Source organism: Zalophus californianus, chromosome 5, assembly GCF_009762305.2.
Source record: "Zalophus californianus isolate mZalCal1 chromosome 5, mZalCal1.pri.v2, whole genome shotgun sequence".
NCBI lineage: Eukaryota > Metazoa > Chordata > Mammalia > Carnivora > Otariidae > Zalophus > Zalophus californianus.
The window spans coordinates 77,619,564-77,634,896 of record NC_045599.1 but is presented as its reverse complement, the minus strand read 5'-3'; the positions used below and the strand labels follow the sequence as shown (position 1 = coordinate 77,634,896).

Sequence of the window (15,333 nt, the reverse complement as noted above, 5' to 3'; positions counted from 1 at the left end):
AGGAGTAGCATGTGGTAGGGACAGGAGAAAAAGAAAATTACCATTAGGCAAGCGTCTAAAGAGAAATCAATATTGCAGCCAAGATTTATCAATGATGCTAAAATTAGTGTGTGAAAGAAAGTATGATAAGAAATAGATTTTTAAATCTTATTATTTTCAGGGCATTGAAAAATTTGTTGAGGGAAGAATCAACAAGGCTTACATTTAAGGTGATGTTGTTAACATGATTATGGGGGAAAATTTTTGATCAATGATAAGATACTAGTGTCATTAGGGATGTATATTTGGAATTCTTGAAGTAGAAAAATGGAAACTCTCTGCTAAAAATATTACCTAAAGATATATACCTTTTATGTGCATGGCGCTGGACAAAAAAGATCAGTCACACTCAGATGTCAGAGAGTGAAAAAATGTATTAACTATTGGATGCCTGACTGTAGGTTTTCTTAAGTTAACATGGTCTTGGTGTATTTGTGAAGTGATAAATATAAGAAAATTGTGAAATCAATTTTTTTAACCTCTGTTTTACTATCCTTTGTTGGACAGTTTTTGGGTATTTGGTTTTAGTTTTCTGTGTAATATATTTTTGTATGACACTAGCTTTCTCTTTAATTTTTTAAACATTTTAATGAAAAAATCAATGCATATAGGCAGCTGTGCTCCCTTCCATCAAAACTATCTGAAAGATAAATGCATTGGAATAAAATTAAGTATATCTGAGAGTTAAAACACATAGTAAACCTTTCTAAAATATAGACAAATAACTTTATTTTCAAGAAAGAAAAAAAGTTGAAAATGGAGGTGATATTAATGAATTTATCTCATTATCTCCAGGCAAGTAAAATGAAAATGATTATGGGGAATTTGTTAAAATGGATATGTTTTATTTGTCTTTATAAAAAGATACTAATCAATGAGTTAAGCCCAAAATAAACTCTGTTTTAATCTAGGACTGGTGAAGTATACTGTAAGAGTAGTATGTCAGAAGACTTGAAGGAGTAAGACCCTGGGTATTAAAATATTTAACCCAATTTCCAGAAGGGAAGTCCAATGCCTGGAAATCCTACTGAGTGTATAAAGAGGTAAAAAAACTATTGTGGAATGAAAATAAACTACAAGTCCTACTAGAAGAGAGTAAAAATGAGAAGAAATGTAAACACATAAATATAATGTTAAAAATTTAAGTCTCAAATAGATTTTAGAAAAATAGAAAATAGAAAATAGACTTGGGTATTAAAGAGGGCACATTCTGTGTGGAGCACTGGGTATTACGCACAAACAATGAATCATGGAACACTACCTCAAAAACTGATGATGTAATTTACGGTGATTAACATAACAATAAAAAATTAAAGATAAAAATAATTTAAGTCTAAAATAAAATGCCAAATGGATACATGAATCAAGTTACAAAATAAGGCTGAATACGGCATTTTTCCTTAATATAGGATATTCATATCTCATATGAACTATTACATTCAGTATCTGCATTCAGTATCTTTTGTCAACCTTCTACAATAAAAATACGCGAAACCACAGATTTGATGTTATTACTTCCCTAGTGAGAAATTTGTAAAGCTTCATCTTATCCTGAACAGGCATGGAAAAAAGGTTTCAGTTGTTGGGTTCTATCCATTGTTTGTTTAGAGACCATCCTGGCTCCTTGTGAAAGTATGTTCTGATCAGTGATAAAGTGGTTAAGGCTCTTTGGTTTATTTGAGAAGGTTGTGATAGTATGTGTACAAACGTATATGCCATCTTATTCTTTCCAGCATGGATTTTAGTGCCTGACCAAGGGACCCATAGCCTATCATGTTTCAGTGTGGTCCTGTGCAGCTTCCCAGCTTCATGTCCAGGAATGCCCTGTTCTGAACGCTCTTAGTTGTAGCACTCCTCGCCAGTCCTGCTTCACACCTTGGCTTGTGATCTGCACTCAGTCTAACATAGCCTCGTCACTAACATCCTACCGTACCCTCTTTCCTTCACTTAAACCTTGCCCTTCCCAGCAAACATTTCTGCTCAGTCTCACTTATCTTTTGATCACAACTTAGAACACATATGATTTGCTATTTATTTAACAGAGTTCCTACTGTGTGCTAAATACTATGCTGGACTTTAGTGGTAAAGCTGTTAAAACAGAGTTTTTTTCTGTCCTCGTGGATCTTCCAATCTAGAAATAGTAAGCTTATATAAGTAATTACATATTTATACTTGAGATAGGTCTTATTGATGAGACAAGGTCATATAAACATCATCCTGAAACCTTCTAGGTATGCTAAGAGTCCCTCTTCAGTGCTGACATGTTTCTCTGTTTTCTCACTAGACTATAATCTTTTCGGGGGCAGGTGTAATGTACTGAGTCAGATACTTCATCCCTTGTGGTGTTTAATGAATGCCTGTTTAAGTTAAATATATGCAATTATTGTCCATAAAACACCAGTAAATGATTTCCTTACAATCTTGTTAATATATATATATATATATATATATATATATATATATATATATATATATATACCTCAGGAAAAAAACCTTTGTAGTTGATACCTTCATTTTCATGTAAGTGAAGTTTTACTTTTCACTGAGACCTGGGTAGAAAAAAAGTGCCACTTCTATCCTGTGCTATTTTCCCTCTAAAATGGAATTTTCTATCAAAGATTGGCTTACACAATTCTCAGGATATGAACACCTGGAACATTTTAGAAGCAAAAAAGCATGTCAAGACAGAGCAATATCTGGAATGGCTTTTAAAAAAAATTTTATTTAAATGTGATTGGGTTTTTTGCCTGAGGCATTAGAGACAGATAACTGAAAGAACGTGGATGAACTCTGAGCATTTGTTGAGTTTTTCTCACTAATTCATTAGTTAGAAGATATCACAAAATGGGCTCCACCTTAATTACGAAATCTCTTCAGGGTTGTCGCTGGCTATCATCCGTTTACTTACACAGAAAATAAAGATCATTATATACATTTCTCAAAAAAAATCAGCCCTAACCTCTACTATGCCCAAGTTTACAAAAGCATGCAGGCAGCTCAACAAGAGAATGGGATGAAATCAATTTAAGTTATTAACATGGTTCAGAATATGATCAAATATTTGCCTGATATTTGATTCTTGCTTCCATCTCCAAATTTGAAAGAGGTCCTAGACAAGGGGTAAATGTTGTCGCTTAGATTATAGTATTAGGCAGAAACTACACATACAGTCATTGGCACATTTTCCACAATTATAGGACTGATTTTCTGTGGTGTTTCCATTTCAATGTAAAGCTGAATTCTTAGGGCATACCAAAATTTGGTACTGCAAACAATACAGACCCTAATATTGCTGTAAAATGTAAGCTATCCAATTTAGCTATAATTTCAGAAATTTTAAGTGTATTGGGTATTAGGTGAAAATATTGTATGATAAGTATATTCTGGTTATAGGTGGCAAGTCATGGATTTAGTTACTATATGGAAATTTATGCAATAATTTGATTAAAAAAGGCAAACAAACAGGATATGTCTGAACAATATACTGGGAGAAAATCTGTTAATATGAAACTAATTTTTTTTTAAAGATTTTATTTATTTGAGAGAGAGAATGAGAGATAGCACCAGAGGGAAGAGGGTCAGAGGGAGAAGGAGACTCCCCGCTGAGCAGGGAGCCCGACGCGGGACTCAATCCCGGGACTCCAGGATCATGACCTGAGCCGAAGGCAGTGGCTTAACCAACTGAGCCACCCAGGCGCCCAATATGAAACTAATTTTTATAGAGTTGGCTAAGACATGTTTTTACTCTGACATATGCTGGAATCTTCTAAAATGATTAATATAACTTTCATAAGAGTTTGAGACAAATCTTGAGTTTCTAATGCATTAGCAAAGGCTAATTTTAGGTTAATTTTTAATAATGGTTCCAAAAAGATCTCTTAAAATAATATACATGCATATGTGGAAAATATTTATATATCTTTTTTGGCCCTACCTCAAGTCTCCTTGTTGTAGATTTCACTTAACCTCAGTATATCCCATGCAATAAACCTGAGCCTTACATTTTTGTTCTTGCATTTCATGAATTTTTTTTAATCTTCTGTAAGCAACAATATTTGATCAATTTTCTGACCCATGTTCTACTCAGCAGGCCCATTAAAATTTAACTTCACTTTCAATGGTTCAATAAATAAAAAGTTAATTCATAAAAATTAAAAAGCTAATTAATCAAATATCAGTTGAGTGTTTGATAGGTACTAGTCACTTATGTAATTTTAGAGGACCAGCTGGGGAACTTCTGGAGACATAAATTGACATCCTATCTATCCAGGACATAATTTTTGCATACATATTACGTTCTGTATTGTACATATGCAGCTCACATCATAGTCGTTTTCTCATCACTCAACAAGGAGTGTGTATCAAAATTGCCTCTAGAGTTTTTTAAAAGCATAAATTCTTGAGGATCTAGCTCAGAGTTACATAATCACAGTCTCTGAGGATGAAATCTCATTATATTTTAGTTAAAGAGTACTGATTTTTTTGCGGATCCATTCTCATATATATTATCTATCTATTTAGTTAAGTTTTAATTGTGGAATGTAATACAACATTTATATTTTGGAACTACAGTAGGTGGTGTTCCATTGCTGTGGAATTGTTTCATCTGTTAGAGTCCATTACTCAACCAGACTGCTGGTGGCACAGGAGAAAAAATGGTTAATGCCACTGAAATACCTAATTAAAGTTTTAGTTCTATTTTTTCTTAATAATGCTTCTTGATTTATTAATGCACTCTTCTTAGTAATGAAGGATATTCACACTCCCACTCCCCTATCCAGTTTCTCTCCCACTTGACACTCTTATATGTAGAGATTAGAGCTCTAGAGAGCAAAAGTGTACTACTGAGGTAATTAGTGTGATTCTAGACAAGCAGTCGGGGGGAAGAGAGCTATTGATCATCACTCTTAGAATATCTGCATTGTAGATATACAGAGTATTTGGAGGTCTTGCACTGAGAAGACAAAACTATCATTCTGTCACTGTGGTTTAAGTATAATTAATAAAAGGCTGTTTTTGATACCAGTTGAGTACAGAAGAAATATATCCAAGCTCCAAAGTGTTTTTAAGATTTTGAGGAGTTCTCTTTCCATGAATGATCAGGAAGGCAAGTCTGCCCCCGGGAGGTTTGCAGATCCTCAGGCCTCTGTGGCTGCTATTACAAAATCACTTTCAATAATAAACAAAAACATAAATATTAAGTTCAAATATTTAATAGTATATCACAGGCCAGGGCTTGTGCTAAGGGCTCCATATGCACTCTCACATTTTCTTCTGATGATAAGAGGTAGGTACTGTTACAGGTTTTGTGTTATGAGTATCTACTTACATGTAACAGTGACATGAATTGAGAGTAATTGTTCATAAAATATAGAATCTCTGAACTCATTCAACAAACATTTATTGAGCCCTTTCATAAGTAATATATGGAAATAATGATTATAAGGACAAGGAAACCTAAAATAACTTTATCTCAGCAATCAGCTACTGTAATAGCCACAAAACTATGCTCATGCATGAAAAGCAGAATGTTGATATATGTTGGTAGATGTGGCTCATTTCCTTTGCTCAGTCATTTGAGAAGTCTCATTGAAAACAATGAGGGGAACTCAGAATTGACATGATAGCAGCATAAAATGAATCAATATAAAAATTACAGTTTAAATGATAGGATGTGCAAATATTTATTAAAAATCTGGGTGGGGTGATTGGAGAAATTGTGTAGACATTTAGGTAAAACAGTATTAGCCATGACTTATTAATTACTGAAGCTTGATGCTTGGTATATTTATATATTTTTTTATAATAATACATTATAAATTAGATAAAAGATCAATATGAAATTTAAAACTCTGATGAGTTCACAAGCAACCAAATAGTTGTTTCATTTTAATATTATAGTTCTGAGTTCAGCGAGTGCATGAATTTCTCTTCCTCAACCAAAATGCAATTAACATCCATGAAATTATACAATTTTCTATTTGCCTTTGCCCACCTATAATAATTGTGGCTAACGGCCATCTAAATTATTCATTTTATATGGTGAACAAGTGATTATTTTTAAAACAGATCCTGTGCTCTTTTAAATTGCTTTTCTTCATTCTCCAGTTGGCCCAGACCATTACTGAGTTAAATGTTTCTTAATGAAGAATACTGCCTCACTGAACTTTGCTTTGTCTGCAAATCACAGGAATAATTTGAAATTCCTAATGTCCAGAACTGCATCTCAAAATGAGATGGCAAATGCTAAAATTCTGCATCTCTACACTATGACCTTTATCTGAATGCTTTTTTTTTTCTTTAGAAACACCAGACTCTCAGAGGATATATTTTAAATCTATAAACCCGGATACAAATAGTGTGTGTGCTGATTATTCTAGGAAGTTGATTTTATCAATGAAGACATAAACAGAACTTATAAAATGAATAGGAACATGCTGTATGAGGGGAGAGGGGCAAAAGAGGGGCGTTGCATAGTGTTTCTGCTTCTTTCCCCCCTCTCCCTACTAGCGCTTCCTGCAGAGAAGAGAAGCTGCTGATCAAATTGCCTCAGTCCAAGACATTGATAGGGTTACACTTTTTAAAAGGTGAGATCAAACTGTACTCCAGCCATTGGGCTTTTTTCATTCCTCTTTATTCTCCACTTCCTTTGTGTACCATCCACTTCCATGTGATGTAGTTATACTGAAGTTGACTATACATATCTCATGATGTCACTTGCCCTTTTACTTTGATTTTGGTTAGGAGGCAGAGAAAATAAAGCCAACATTTAAGAAACAGGAAGTAAGTGTTTTCATTACACTGTGAACTATATCACAGCCTTTACCAGACCTTATGTCATAGTGCGGGTTTAGCCTATATGCTAATAACCTGGAATTTTCATTTGGATACCATTTCTTTCATATGTTCCTCTCTTCATGGTGTGTGTGTGCATGCGTGTGTGTCCTTGCATGCGCATGTGCGTGCGTTCAAATAAGGGCCATCAGAGTTGATCCGTGAAATATTCCTGGTAGGTAGCCTGGGTCAAAATGACATAAAGCTACCACCAGAAAACCATAGTTCTACACACTACATGTACACTTAGCAGCAGCATTATTTTAACGCTATATAATTTTTTTTTGTTTAATGTGGTTTATTTGTTGAAATTATTTTGGTGAGCAAACAATTAATCTTCAGTTTGTGGGCCTGACTCAGTGGCTTTGTAAACAAGTGGTGCAAACATAGCAAATTGGAACTTGAAAGTTACAAAATCTAGAAACATTTACTTTTATTTTCCCCGTGTTTGCTTGAGCTTCTGGTTGACACAGCACATCCCTAAGATACGGAAATCCCTTATCCTTCTTTCTTCTTTCAGGTGCCAGGAATTGATTTTGCAGTCAGCAGGAGCATCATGCCCAGCTGTGTCCTTTTTCTTTTCTGCCTTTCCCTTGATTTACCTTCTAGTTAGTCAGAAAGCAATCACAAAACCCCGACAGTGTCAAAATTGTAGTATTCTAAATGTCTCAGCTAGGCATCTCCAAACTTCCCAAAACCTCCTGACTTTTCTTGTGATCAAGGACCCATGTAAGCCTAATCAAGTGCCTTCATATGGAGACAATCATTTAGCTAAATTATGTGCTGTAATAAAAAAGTAATCATTTTAATGCAAAACTTTTCACTATAGTGATAAAATAAATATTCATTCAATATTTAAATATGAAAGAGCAAAATTAAACACGTAGACACATTTTATTATAACTGATGAGTGTAATAAGTTAGCATTCGGTAAGTATGTGATTTTTAAATTAGAGTTTTTTCCCTCCACTTTGGTTACACAGGGAACAAATGTAAACTTTCTTTCAAGTAATAAATATGAAAGCATAATCAAATGTAAAGTTTGGCTTCTATACTTATATCTCTTTTATCCACATTTGTTCCCACTTATTGTTAACCAGAGCAATTGCCCAGGAAAATAGACCTGAAATAGTCTATTAACTTGTATGGATAATAGTACTGAAAATCCTATGGTGGCCAAACATATTGGGCTGTTTAAGGTATCTCGCAGATTTATATGGGGTGGTATATATTTTAGGAAGGGGGATATAGGAAGTTCCATAAATCAGATTTCTTATCTCTCAGATATAACGAGGCCATGGTTAAGTAAAATGTTCCAGTGGAAAGTATAAAAAAGGGCAAAGGGAGCCACAGTGGTAATGCCATTGCCTCAAAATATGAAATCAAGTAAGGCTTCTTCTCTAAACCTACTGCAGTTGCCGAGTAGGAATTCATGCTGTTTACATATGTTTTGATTTAAAAAATTAAAAAGCCAGACGTCTGAGCTTGATAATTGTGATATATCCAACTTCGCAAATGTTGGCAAAATTTTTTTTGTAAAACCTTTATATTATAGGCCAACCCTGCACAGGCAAAATGAACTTGTCTTTCTGAGGAATTCCATCTGGAAATGACATGTAGACACCAGAGGGTTTTTGTAAATTATTTATTAATTTTCCACTTAAAATTCTTTAAAGTTTTTCTACAGTCCATCAATTAACTACTGATTTCTCAGCAGGCCATTTCTTCTTCTCCACAATATAGACTCAACCTCACTTAAATTCTTATACCCTTCTTTTCCCATACTGGTTATTACCTTTCTTCATACTATTTCCATACATTCCACTCTTCCATTTTTGTTTCACTGCTGATCTTGAGCGCTCTATTCCTCAGAAAGTTTTCTTCCCTCTCTGGCCCCATAATTGAATTTGTACTTTACTTTTCCTGGAGCACCAGGGGATATTTATCTTCTCAAATGGTGCTTAGGCAGTCCCTTCAATGGTTATACAGTTGCCTGGGTATTTCACAGACAAAATATCTAAACCTAGGGGCGCCTTCTAGCCTCAGAACATGCCTAGCTTTGTCTTGGAATATCAGGGAGTTTTCAGTGTTGTAGATATTATGGAGAGTAAGAGAATTAACATGTACTGAGTAGGTATACAAGCTGAGCACGTGGTTTTATTACTGGGAAATATTCAAGTTGTTTTTGATTCTGCCAGTGCTCCATCAGTTTAATTAAAATCACTGGTGTATTTGAGCTTTAAGAACTGATATATTTGCCGGGAACTTTTCAGTGAGAGTAAGGATACTTGATGTATGCACCCCATATCTATTCATTTACATACTACAATGCCCATGGGTTAGCTGGGAAACCTGTTACAATGGTGTTAACAAAATGAAAGCTGTTGGCTGTAATTGAAAAAAAAATGGGTTCTTCTTGGTTATTTTTCTAATAGTACTGAAAATATTTTATGGCTATTGTTTATGAAAGGGGTATTATCTCAGAGAATTATCAATTATTCCATGCTGTAACTGGTACTAGCTCCAACTGTTTCCATCAGATCAAACCATTTGCGTCTGGTCTAGCATACTTCCATTTACTCCATGCACAGATTCCAGATTCATTTTTGTAAAATACATATTAATCATGATACTTCTCTGCTCAAAGACCCCTCTCATTGCTTGTTATGAATTTTAGAGTGAATTCCAATTTGTTACTGAGGCATTAAAGAATACCTATAATCTGAGTCTAATCTCTCAATCATTTTCTACTGAAATCCTACTGTATTGGACAAATTTATTGCCTTATCAAAAATATTTTGAAGCTGTATCAATTAAGGTTTAATCCAAGAAAAAGAAAACTCTGTAGGTATATTAACAAGAAAGAAATTCAATACAGGGAATTAAGTGACTACAAAACTGATGGAAATGCTGAAGACCAAAACCAGATTCTTACTCAGGCTACAAGAAAAATTCCCACAGCAATGACGAACTGATTCACTAGGGTAGCCACTTCCTCTGAAGCCAACACAGGAGCTAATGTCAGAATCAAAAAGCCTCTACCAGAGCTGGCTCCTTGCTATCAGAATACTGGATAATAGGCTTGGAACAGAGCTGTAGAAAAACGACCACCAAAATTGGACTGAAATTGGTCTCTGCTTCATTTCCTCCTTTCAGTTATCCTTTTAATCAATGCTTTTTGGGGAAAATCAACTTCCTCCTTTGGGAAAAGAACACAACCTCTCTGGTGGTTGTCCTAGACACCCTTATATTTTATTTAGTAAGTTTCTTTTTCTGACATATCAGCATTTGATTTGAGTGAGGTCCTCAAATGTTTATCATACTATCTCATTTAGAAGAAGAAAAAGTGTTCTTTGGTAGAGTAAATAATTTAGAAGCCAGAGAAAGATAATTTAAGAGAGTGGAAGACAGAGAAATAATTCAAATATCTGGAAATCTGAATTTATTTTAATAGATTCTATTTCTGTTTCATAATTATGGAGCACTATAAGAAAGATTATTATGTAACCTGGTCACTTTATACATGTTTTCTATTAATCTATCACCCACTTTCCATCTACCATCTTTGTCGGTATCCTTATCCTAATTTAATAGAAGAAGAAAATTAATCTTGGGAATAGATTTTCCCATGTTTAAAAGGAAAAGGTTAACATTTAAAGGTAATTATAATTGCTACCAACCTTCTTTCTTATGTAAAATAACCCTCACTTGATTATGTTTAAAATTTATGCCAGTAGAAAACATTAAAAACTTATTCTTTTGTTATTGGCTTTGCATTGTTTAAAACTGTGGAAAGAAGGTAAATGGAAATAAACATGTGTCAGTTAAACTCAATAAAAAGGTAAATTATTGTTAAAGAATAATTTACATTACTTAAATGATGTGGAGAGGATTATTTGGCAACAATTCAAGTTACTCACAGGGGAAAAGCAATAGTATTTCACAGTGTGGACAATTATTGGTACAATGTGTACTTTTTTCTCTTTAATAATTGCATGTTCCCTTTTGTCACAACTGCACAAGACAGAATAATTAAAGTATATTAGCTACATTGTGGAAGGGACATTTGGTTTTAATTAACATTGGAGCATAAGAAAGGCAATTTGCTTTATATTGCCATTCATTCTTTGATGCACACATACACACATATACACAGAGTCTGTGCACAGAAAGGCAAATATGTGAAATGCTACAAAGCTTCCCAATCTGGAGTTATACTAAGCCTAACTAAAATGTACAAAATATTTTATGCAATAGAAATCCTTTCTTCTCTTTGGTATTTTAGACAGTTGTGTGGCATCCTAGTGTAAAAATGACTTAAAACCAGAAGTCAGTTTTTTGATTATTCTAAAAGTGGACTGGACAATCAACAGAGCTACCTGCCATTCATATGGCAGGAACAGAAAGCCAGAACTCACTGGAGAGTGAAATTACAATGCATATTCATTTTCAGTTACTACTTAAAGAAGTAAGACAGACACCTCTGACTCGTTTAATACAATTTGGTGAAAAAGAAGTTTATGTTACAGTTGGATAGAGTGTCAATGAAACCTATAGGCTCAGAATGCATATAGATTCCCTGCATGATAAACTAATGTAACCATATTCCTCCATCAGGGGGACATTGACCATGTATCAGTTAGGTTTTGCTGCATAACAAGCCACTTCAAGTATTAAAGGTTTAAAATAATGACATTTATTTAACTCATGATTCTGTGATTTGGCAGTTGGTTTGGCCTTTTTTGGGCAATTCTTGTTTCACTGGCTCAGTTATATGTCTGAGCTCAACAGTAAAGTCAGCTTGGAAGTGGCAATGTGAAATGACTGCAGCTGGAAGAATGTTTCTTCTCTCCATGGTCTCTCATATTTCAGCAGGCCAGCTGAAACTTGTTTACATGACAACTGGGCAAGGTTCCAAGAGAGAATAGAAGTGACTCTGGATTCCTGAGCCCCTGAGCTTAGACTTGACATGCTATCACTTATACTACATTATATTGGCCAACCAAGTCATACAGCCAGCCCATATTCAAGAAATGGAAAAAGAAATTCCACTCTTTAATAGAAAGAGATTCCAAGCTGCATTGAAAGGATGTAAACATAAGGAGGACTGAAAGATTTTGGCCAGTTATTCAATCTACTGCACCACATTGGGAATTATATTCTGTTGGTGACATAGTTCTCTTGATAATGAAGTGCATGATAATGAAGCCTACAAACAAAAATAGGCTTCAGAGGAGGGATGTATATATATTGCTCTTTCAGTCTTCCCCTACTTTTTCCAATGCCACCTCTGGTTCAGCATAAGTAATCTATGACTCCTAAGTGAGATTCATTCCAAGCACCTTAGACTACTGTTCAGCAGTTCTACACTTACTTCAATTTAACTTGTTTTAACATCCAAATCTTCAACATACACATTTCTAAGTATGTCCTTTCTGACCCCCAAAGTCCTGTAACTTTCCTAAGTACCAGTGTGTGTATGTTATTTTTAAGCTTGCTTTGTTCATTAAAAATGGGAATTAAAAATAAATACTCCATGGTATTATACATATACATTAATTAATATGCATGCATGCACTTAGAATGATTTCTAGTAAATGGACATTTAATAAAGGTTAACTTTTTTCTAAAAAATCTTGAGACCAAATTGTAGTGGTAGAGTTTATTAGCAGGATACTTATTGAGGACAAAGCCAGGTGACTATAAAAAGTCTATGACATACATTCTAACTATCCATTGTGCCACAAGTACCATGAGAGTCACAACATAGTATGGTTGGCCAGAGCCACACATATGGATAATAACAATAGTAGTATGTGTTCTAGCATTTTAAAAACAAAATCAAAGTCTACAAAGCTTAACATGCCTAAAGGCATCCAAGTAGGTATTCCAATTTGTCTAATAGGTCTTCTGATTCCAAAACTCATGCTTTTTTCCCCACTACATTACTCTTTCATTCATTCATTCACACACACACACACACACACACACACACACACACAGTGAGTAAAACTTTTTTTGGAACAGACATATACACAGAAAACTTTTGATTTAAATTAACCTCTTCTGACTATGGATCTCTACCTCATATTACTGATTTTTTTTCACCTATCAGCATATGACAAAATAAATAATTGGAATGGTTTTAACATAAACATATTTCAAGGAGGTCTTGGGCATTTATCCTATTTTATTTTTTTTAAAGATTTATTTATTTATTTGAGAGAGAGAATGAGATAGAGAGAGAGAACATGGGAGGGGGGAGGGTCAGAGGGAGAAGCAGACTCCCTGCTGAGCAGGGAGCCCGATGCGGGACTCGATCCCGAGACTCCAGGATCATGACCTGAGCTGAAGGCAGTCGCTTAACCAACTGAGCCACCCAGGCACCCTCAAGGAGGTCTTGGGCATTTATAAATTAAAACATCTATCACAATATTTACAAACTCAAGTAAAATGGAAACTACTATCACCTCCAAATTATAGCCCATTTGCAAAGCAAAGAATCTATGGGATTTAATGCATAGTTCTACATACTCAAGTTATTATTTTAAATTACATTTTAATAGTGAGTCCTATTAAGCACTTGAGTAGAAGTCTTATCTGAAAGACCATGCTTGTTTTTTTTTAAATATTTTTTGCTTCCATTTTGTTTAATTAATATTAAAATTTGCAGGAAAGATAATGCATGTAAGAACATGTTTTGTTGAAACTTCTGGCTCTTTTAGCCAGACCAGTCTTCCATTATCCAACCTAACCCATGCACAGAGAAAAGATGTTCTACCTCTTCAACAGTGAATTCTCACATCACCATGTCCCCTTCTGCTTTCCCTGCTTCTCTCCAGCACCTTTCTGGTTCCAACCAGAGCCAAAGATTTATAGCCACCCATAACTGGTCTTCAGCCAGCTTCCTGGGCTCCATATTGCCACCACAGTCTGATTACTGCAACAGTAAATCTCCTCCACTGTGGACTCCAACTATCGTCAACCCTAAGGTGGTCAACTATAAATGCTAAGCCATCTCAAACTGCAAATTCTAGGCCCAATTCAGGAACTCCCAACGATGAGACACAAGGATCAAAAGAGAAGCTTCGAGTCAAGATTTGGAGGGAAAACTGAAATGTAAGGACAGCCTTCATCACAATGGAAATCAATGGCTAACACATGAGGAGAAAGTGGGTTGCAGATTGCTAGGATCACAGAGTGTAGCTTCTGTGTTTCAAGCTCAAAATTGTAGAGAGGCGCAAGATCTGCCACAGCACAGTTCTGAACATGCACAACTGTAAGTTCCAATTTCAAAGAGAAATGTGAATGGTCAGGATGCAATTCAGAAGAAATCTTACCCACGGTATTTCATTCACGTGCCAGAGAACATGTTGACTGAACTGGAAGATTCTGCAGCATGAGTGGACCACCAGCTCCTGATATGTCTTGCTTTATAAGTGGAAGACCAGTTTAATTAGGTGACTTTCACAAAATGATGGTGTCTGACAAGAATTTTCATTCATTCATCTTTGAAGTGGGAACAGCTTCAGATGCAGGGGTTTGCATGTGTTCCCTGAGCAGAACAGGAGAAGCCACCTGTACTGTGCTGCTGAGCATCCTTGCAAAAGAACACAGAAGAGCACCGATGCTTGTCCTCAGACAACAAAGCAAACAAATTTTTGAGGGAGACTCGGTGAAGCTAGAATACCAGATCTCAGTAGGACCTCCACCAAAGCTTTTCTGGTAACAGAAATAAGGAAATGGTGCAATTCAACAGTGACTGAATAAGCTTATAGTATGACAACTACAACTAGTTCCTTTACTGATTAAGTTGTCAATAAGAAAGACTCTGGTGTTTGTAGTTAATAAAGCCGAGTTAATGAGTCACCATGTGTAACAGATTTAGAAGTTAGAGCCTGTCCAAACCAAACTCTTCCAACTCCTAAGCTGTTATGTGTTCAACTAACTTTCAGCAGATATTTAGCATTCAACAGGAAAAGTTTGGATGTGAAACAAACCTTTAACCCAGAAAGAGAGTTGCAGCATCTGGCAGCTCAGTCTGCAGTCTGTGAAAATGAAAAACATGAATAACATTATCAATATTGGAAAATGCAGCAGCTATACTATTAATGATATATTTGATTAAATTTTTGGAATAAATGCATTTCTGTATTAACAGAATATGGCTTTAGAGGATAATATAACTGATACATATGTATTTTGTATATATATGTTATACACACACATATAATAATATATGTGTATAATATATACGTTTATTATTTATCCCCTAACACTTAAATATTCTAGCTGCTTATCTGGTTTGTGTAGACTACAGAAAGTCTGGGTTTATAATTAAGAAGACTATTTAAAATGTGGAATTTTGGGGTGCCTGGGTGGCTCAGTTGGTTAAGCGACTGCCTTTGGCCCAGGTCATGATCCTGGAGTCCCAGGATCGAGTGCCATATTGGGCTCCCT

At 35.1% G+C, this 15,333-nt stretch overlaps 1 pseudogene; it reads left to right on the top strand.

Moving 5' to 3' along the window:
• Positions 1 to 14,946, top strand: part of LOC113928530 — a 73,412-nt pseudogene extending 58,466 nt beyond the window's left edge.
• The last annotated feature ends 387 nt before the right edge of the window (positions 14,947 to 15,333 follow it).